The sequence below is a fragment of the Coregonus lavaretus genome (assembly GCF_964263955.1).
Source record: "Coregonus lavaretus genome assembly, contig: HAP1_SCAFFOLD_10087, whole genome shotgun sequence".
Lineage (NCBI taxonomy): Eukaryota > Metazoa > Chordata > Actinopteri > Salmoniformes > Salmonidae > Coregonus > Coregonus lavaretus.
Genome location: NW_028164090.1, coordinates 1 through 8,336, shown reverse-complemented (window position 1 = coordinate 8,336; position 8,336 = coordinate 1). Strand labels below are relative to the sequence as shown.

At 39.2% G+C, this 8,336-nt stretch overlaps 1 gene segment (V, D, J or C); it reads left to right on the top strand.

Annotated features, from left to right (window-relative positions):
• The first annotated feature begins 1,389 nt into the window (after nucleotides 1-1,389).
• Nucleotides 1,390-8,295, top strand: LOC311117478 (T-cell receptor beta-1 chain C region-like). The segment is given in 6 exons: nucleotides 1,390-1,457; nucleotides 1,541-1,605; nucleotides 4,655-5,008; nucleotides 5,163-5,189; nucleotides 6,198-6,304; nucleotides 7,775-8,295.
• The last annotated feature ends 41 nt before the right edge of the window (nucleotides 8,296-8,336 follow it).

The window sequence follows — 8,336 nt, the reverse complement described above, 5'->3', positions numbered from 1 at the left end:
TATTTACTTACTGTACTTGACGATGTTATGTTTATGGCTCCAACGGTTCATTTGAACAATTGACTAGTACTAAAAAAACGAGTATTGCTAAAGTATTTTAGATGCCAAAACGCATAGACAAGTTCAGTAGCTAGTGGTCGGGATAATTACTGCTCAGTATGTCTTCACTGTGACAACTATAATCCTGCGTTCTTCGGAGCTGGAACCAAACTGACTGTTCTGGGTAAGAGAATATTGACCTTGATATAACTAATGGGTCTCTATTTGTGGTCTAGTGGTACGGCGATGTGAGGAGTTAGTTGATTGTGGATACAGTACATTGGATTAGGTGCACACTAGTGTTTACTCCACTCAATGCTTTTTGATGTTAAGCCTGTGCACTGTGCCAACTATGAGGCATATTTTGGACCAGGCACCAAATTAACAGTTGTCGGTAAGTAATCCATATACTATGTTTGGCGTATGGACGGTCAATGTGAGTGAGACAACATACTTGTGAGAAGAGATGGGATATCATAGTATTACAGTATGTTTGAGTCATCCGTGTCGGTCTTATAAACTGGTTAAAACATGGTGTTGAATGGTATGACGTCTTGAACAATAGAGTTATCAGAGGCCGTGTTTGATTGGGATTCAAAGTAGAAGAGGAAAGGTTTTGCTAGACTATAGCTATATCAGAGCAGTGTTCTGTGCTGTGCTAATGGTTTTGCTAGACTATAGCTATATCAGAGCAGTGTTATGTGCTGTGCTAAAGGTTTTGCTAGACTATAGCCATATCAGAGCAGTGTTCTGTGCTGTGCTAAAGGTTTTGCTAGACTATAGCTATATCAGAGCAGTGTTCTGTGCTGTGCTAAAGGTTTTGCTAGACTATAGCTATATCAGAGCAGTGTTCTGTGCTGTGCTAATGGTGCCGGCCAGGCTCACTTCAGCGGAGGAACCAGGTTAACTGTTCTAGGTGAGAAATTACACTAAAAAAGTGCAGTGATCTATGTTGGTTATTAACCATGTAAGCTACATGGTTATAATGTATGTGGTTGTAAGCTTTTTAGAGAAATGTACTGTGACAGAACGACTGTGTAGTGCCTTTGAATGTCCTCCTTTACGTGGTCACATAAAGGTTGAGTAAATCCACTGTGCTGGTGGTGGCGGCCAGGCTTACTTCGGCGGAGGAACCAGGTTAACTGTTCTAGGTGAGAAATTACACCAACATAATACAATGTTCGCACCTGATTGTGATAAATACTACATGTGATTTGTGCACCTTCACATCGTATGGCTAGACTATGTAGGTTACAGTGTGTGGTTGATGATATTCATGGATTGGAATGTGACCCAAGGATCGGTAGAGGTGGAAAGAACTTGAATTTCATTAGTAAAATAGTCACAATAATGTATCTGGTTATAAACTATGTCAGATTTACCGTCCAGCTGAACGTCTCTGAGAGTTACTGTGAAGAGTATTTGAATAACTTTAACAGAGTAGCAAAAGGTGGAGTCAATCCAAAGTCAGAGACAGTAAAGTAGAGCCTTTATGAGACAGCTTTGTGTCTCTGTGCTCATACTCGGAGGCATACTTCGGAGACGGCACCAAACTCACCGTTTTAGGTAAGAAAATGAAGTATAAGCTGCTGTGGACTCTCTCTCTCTCTCTGACAAATGTACATGAGGGAATAACCAAGACCAAAAAAGTAACATTTGGAAATATAGAAAACATCTCATTTGACTACAAATCTAAATAGTCTTAAAGTAAGAGAGTATACTTGAATGGATCACTGTAAAGCATTAGTTATGTTCCCCGTCATCATGGTATCAAACTGTCTGGCTCCGTGCCCAGACGCAGTCTACCGTCAGAATAATACTTGTTATCAGCTCTGGAAGTAGCTAGAGGAGGAGAGGGTCCTTGGCAGTGGAACTAGACACCGTCTTGGGGTATTTAGGTCAAAACAATGATCATTTCATCTCCACATAATCATGTCATAACATTTCATAGAATAAATCCAACAACCGAAGACAGCAGGTTAGGGTGTAAAGGCTACGGATCAACTCTGCTGGAGTAGTGAGGAGGGGTTTTCTCTGTAGCTGTGTATCAGTGTGAACAACTACCCGGCATACTTCGGCAACGGCACCAAACTCACAGTTCTGGGTGAGAAAACTGATTCTGTCATCTGTTATCTATGCCCTCATGGGTTTCTCTGTTACTGAAAGAGACGTTGTCTTTATTTAAAATTTCTGTGTGTGAACCAGAGGGAGAGAAAATCTATTTTGGGGGTTATAAAATAATGTTCCAATTACTCAGGCGTTGGTTTGTATGAATCTATATTGTGCTGTTGTATCAGTTTGAATGGAACTGCATAATAAGTCAGAACAGGCAAAGTGATAGACCTGCGGCAGGTATTATCCAGTGTCTGTAATGTCGAGTATGGTTTCTCTCTGTGGTACACGGATAAGGCAGAGTTTGGTCCAGGTACCAGACTCACTGTTCTAGGTAAGCGATTCAGCTTTTCAACTTTCTAAAAAATATTGTAAATACATCATCATGAAATGATTTTTAAAATAAAGGGGTGTATTGTATTGCGTTCCAGGCATAGTTGAGCATGAAAATATTCAGGGGGAAAACATTTAAGCTGTACAAAGAGCTAATGATAACGTGAATTGGGCCTATGCTTTGTCGACATAGACATAATTAGAAATGCAGTATTACTTCCTTTGCTACAAGCCAAACTACTGCAAATACAGCACTGGGTAGCTGGGATCCTCTTGGTTTTCTGTCTGTGAGTATGTGGTGTGCTCTGGTGGTTATGCTGCCTACTTTGGAGAGGGAACTAAGCTAACAGTTCTGGGTAAGAATACTGTAATACTGTTATAATACTGTAAGAATACTGTAAGAATACTGTAGTAATACTGTAGTAATACTGTAGTAATACTGTAGTAATACTGTTATAATACTGTACGAATGCTGTAAGAATACTGTAAGAATACTGTAATAATAATGTAAAAATACTGTAAAAATACAGTAAGAATACTATACGAATACTGTTATACTACTGTACGAATAATACTGTAATAATATTGTACAACTACTGTAAGAATACTGTAAGAATACTGTCATAATAATGTAATAATACTGTAAAAATACCGTAAGAACACTATATGAATACTGTTATACTACTGTACGAATACTACTGTAATAATGCTGTTATAATACTGTAAGAATACCGTAAGAATACTGTAAGAATACTGTAAGAATACTGTAAGAATACTGTTATAATAATGTACGAAAAATACTGTAATACTACTGTTATAATACTGTTATAATAATCTAAGAATAATACTGTAAGAATACTGTAGTAAAAATATTACTGTAAGAATACTGTAAAAAATACTATAAGAATAATACTCTAAGAATAATTATGTGAGAATACTGTAATAATACTGTGAGAATAATACTGTGAGAATAATATTGTAATAATAACTGTAATAATGCTGTATTAATACTGCAACAATAATGCTGTAATAATAATAATAATACTGTTATAATAATACTGTAACAATGCTGTAATAGTATAGTTGAGCGGATCTCTGTGTGTGTGTGTGTGTGTGTGTGTGTGTGTGTGTGTGTGTGTGTGTGTGTGTGTGTGTGTGTGTGTGTGTGTGTGTGTGTGTGTGTGTGTGTGTGCTATTCTTCCCCAGGACCACGATCTGCTCAACATCTTTTAGGAGTCTGAATTCTGGCTGTAAATTCATTTGTTCTGATCCCGACTGGAATTCTGACCCTCCCATAAGCTTTACATTAGCATGGGTTAGGGTGTATTTCTTGGCCAGTTAGTTCACCCAAATTACAATGACATTGGTTTCCTTGGCCTGTAGGCCAGTCTATGGACAAGGTATGACAACAACATGCTTTGGTTTGGTTTCCCTTGCACTGTTGGCACATGGTAGCGTTTTGGCATTTGTGGCACAAGTCTCATTGAAGTCATTTGAACGATATTGGCATTTGTCGCGCATCAGTATGAAAAATGTATGCACTCACTAACTGTAAGTCGCTCTGGATAAGAGCGTCTGCTAAATGACTAAAATGTACAAATGTAATAACACTGTAATAATAATGCTGTAACAATGCTGTAATAATACTGTAATAATGCTGTATTAATAATGCTGTAATAATAATGCTGTATTAATAATGCTGTAATAATAATACTGTAATAATAATACTGTAACAATAATGCTGTAATAATAATAATAATACTGTAATAATACTGTAATAATGCTGTAATAATAATGCTGTAATAATAATACATTGTCAAGTACAGTACCCATTATATAGGGGTGGTACAGTTCAGTAACAAAGTGGTTCCTTCCAAGCTGCTGTCCTTCACATTCTGTTTCTATGTGTTTAACTGTCTCATCATACATTTAGTGATTAACTGTCTCATCATACATTTAGTGATTAACTGTCTCATCATACATTTAGTGATTAACTGTCTCATCAAACATTTTCTGATTAACTCTCTCATCATACATTTTCTGATTAACTGTCTCATTGATGAATTTTCTGATTAACTGTATTTTAAAGCACACAGGTTCAAGTATGATTCTGACAACAAACAGAGCCATTGATTGAGTGTTAAAATATTCAACTGTTTCCTCCCTGCAGACCCAGCTATCAATGGCACAGTGAATGGCACAGTGAAAGTCCTTCCACCCTCCACTGAGGAGTGTGAGGCTAGAAACAAGAAGAAGAAGAAGACTCTGGTGTGTGTGGCCACCAACTTCTACCCCGACCATGTCACTGTCTTCTGGCAAGTCAACGATCACAACAGAACTGAAGGCGCCGGGACCGACAACAAGGCCTTGCAGAATGACAATAAATTATACAGTATCACCAGCAGATTGAGAGTCCCAGCCAACGAATGGCACAACCCTGCCAACAGATTCACCTGCAATGTCATCTTTTACAATGAGAAGGGCTATAAACCTGGGAAAGACACCATTAGTGGAGATCTCCAAGGTAATAAAACATGAACACTGTCTTTGTTTATGAGAAGAAAGAGATCTGACTGAACTAGTACACTCGTTTTTAGGCTCTAATGCGTTTCCCCCATGTCTAAGTGGTACTGCGGTGTATCATCTCATCTGAAACTCTCCTTCTTTGTTTCTTTCAGGTCAAAGTGGTGAAGGGATGACTAGAGGTAAATGTGCCCATTTTATACTAAAGTTCTTATGCTCTGGTCCTCTGTAGCTCAGCTGGTAGAGCATGGTGCTTGTTTAACGCTAGGGTAGTGGGTTCGATCCCCGGGACCACCCATACACAAAGAATGTATGCACGCATGACTGTAAGTCGCTTTGGATAAAAGCATCTGCTAAATGGCATATTATTATTATTATTATTATTATTATTTTATCCTTCATGCCTAAATACATGACATACTGTACTGTGTTCCTGGTCCTGGGTTAGGGTTAGACCTAGTGTGTACATCAGTGTGTTCCTGGTCCTGGGTTAGGGTTAGACCTAGTGTGTACATCAGTGTGTTCCTGGTCCTGGGTTAGGGTTAGACCTAGTGTGTACATCAGTGTGTTCCTGGTCCTGGGTTAGGGTTAGACCTAGTGTGTACATCAGTGTGTTCCTGGTCCTGGGTTAGGGTTAGACCTAGTGTGTCCATCAGTGTGTTCCTGGTCCTGGGTTAGGGTTAGACCTAGTGTGTACATCAGTGTGTTCCTGGTCCTGGGTTAGGGTTAGACCTAGTGTGTACATCAGTGTGTTCCTGGTCCTGGGTTAGGGTTAGACCTACAGTTCCGCTAATTACCTCAGTGTGTTCCTGGTCCTGGGTTAGGGTTAGACCTAGTGTGTACATCAGTGTGTTCCTGGTCCTGGGTTAGGGTTAGACCTAGTGTGTACATCAGTGTGTTCCTGGTCCTGGGGAATTACCCACCTGATTCCGCTAATTACCTCATCATCAAGCCTGATTAGTGGAATCCGTTGTGTTAGTGCTAGGGCAAAAACAACAATCTGCTTCCCTTTGGGTCCCCAGGACCAGGACTAAGAAACCCTGCTTCCCTTTGGGTCCCCAGGACCAGGACTAAGAAACACTGGCCTAGATCATTGGTTGTACTGCACGTTTCTTAATGGATGACCTGCTAACAATATCACCTGATACCTTCTTAATCAAGGTCATTTGAATGTATCCTTTTCCTTGCAGAGTACTATGTGAAGAGCACTCTGACTGCCAAACTGGCCTACAGCGTCTTCATCGCTAAGAGTACCTTCTATGGACTGGTCGTCATGGTTCTGATTTGGAAGTTTAAGGTGAGTTCACTGCAACTATGATAAAAGGGACATCCGCACACCCCTCTCTCTCTCTTCTTCAATCTATGCCTTGTGCTTAGATGAGTCCCAGATCAGTTTGTACCGTCTTGCCAACTCCTATGGTCAGGGTGACAGTGACTGCACAAACAGATCCCACTGGGCACACCACGTCATTTCAACGTGGATGACCGGGAAATATTTGGTTGAGACGTTGATCAATGAGATTGCACATTTATATTCACCCGCTCAAAAAGACAGCCAAAAGTTAGTTGAATTTCCAATGTGTTATCCCCATGCCTTCAATCCAAATAAAAGCACGACCAAGTTCCAATGGAAAAAACAATGTCTGATTTTTGGTTTTAGCCCAAATGTCTATCACTGCTCTTTCAACCATTTTTAAAAGCACAACAAAGTTCCAAATGGGAATACAATGTCAGATATTTAATAATTTATAGAACAGATTAATGTGTTATCACTGTGCTTCATCTAACAGCAGAACCAAATGACCTGGATTGCAGTTGAGATTACATGAAAGTACATGGTACAAGTGATCAATGCCGTTCGAGATTGAAAGATTATTTGTAAGAGCCTGTATTACAAAAGTAATATTGAAATGTGTTTGGTTGACAACGCAATCAAATATCAACATTTTAAAGGAGACGTATCTTCTGCTCTGATAGCACCATCTGTGCCACTGGCTTAATCTGGCTTTAATTCCAGTTTGTCTACAAATGAATAATTGATACGTTGGATTCACGTCTCCATCTCAACCAAACATCTAAGCTAAATAATAATACTAAATCAATTAAAACTTTAAAGCACTACATTTTGTTTAGTTATGTTCTTTAACTTAGATGTTTGGTTGAGATGGAGACGTGAATCCAACGTATCAATTATTCATTTGTAGACAAACTGGAATTAAAGCCAGACTAACGCAGTGGCACAGATGGTGGCACAATATCACTAAATATCATTACATTTGAAATCCACCCGAGCTTGAAGCCCAGGCCTGTTGTAATGTAATTTCTTTGTTGAATTGAAACAATAGCTGTTGACGACTTTGCGAATGTTACACAGGCCTAAATAGTATCATTGATCACATATGAGTGGGAAAGTTAAACCTACCCTTTGGAATGACTCTCTTTAGTTTTTAAGTGGAGATCTCTCAACAGTCATTCTCACGATAACACGTTGGTAATAGTCAGTGACAAATATCATATCATAGCTCTTTGTCTGTGTTTCCCATACAGACACCATACTGTCACTATCCTGTATCTCTGTGTTTCCCATACAGACACCATACTGTCATTATCCTGTATCTCTGTGTTTCCCATACAGACACCATACTGTGATTATCCTGTATCTCTGTGTTTCCCATACAGACACCATACTGTCATTATCCTGTATCTCTGTGTTTCCCATACAGACACCATACTGTCATTATCCTGTATCTCTGTGTTTCCCATACAGGGCTCCTCAGAGAAACAGATTTAACGGGAAGACCAGTGGGTGTTGATTCTACCATGTGATCAAGGACGGACTGGCCATATGGCAAGTCTGGAAAATGCCAGATGGGCTGGTCCATCTTTATCCCAGTGGACCTGTCTAAATTTGCAAATGAATCATTATTTGGCTAGTAAAGGTGGCCTTAAGGAAAAACATGGGCCGGTGTGTTAGAAATGCCCGGGCTGATTTCTGGTCCCAGTTCGTCCCTGCATGTAACTGCAATGTCCATTGTGCTTCTTGCCTCCATAACCTCTCTAGTACCCCGTCTATGTGCTTCTTGCCTCCATAACCTCTCTAGTACCCCGTCTATGTGAAGATGTGTTTTTTAGACTCTCCTATAAACATGAACTTGTAATTTAATGTATATTTGAGTAAATTCAGCCAAAACAGTCTTTCCATTAACTCACAAAACCAATGTTTGTTTGTCATTTGTTTTTCCAGTAATTACAGTGTGGTTTGTAATAAATATATTTTGTTTTCCAATTTCTAAATGTTCATTTATGAATCATAAACTGTATATCATTAG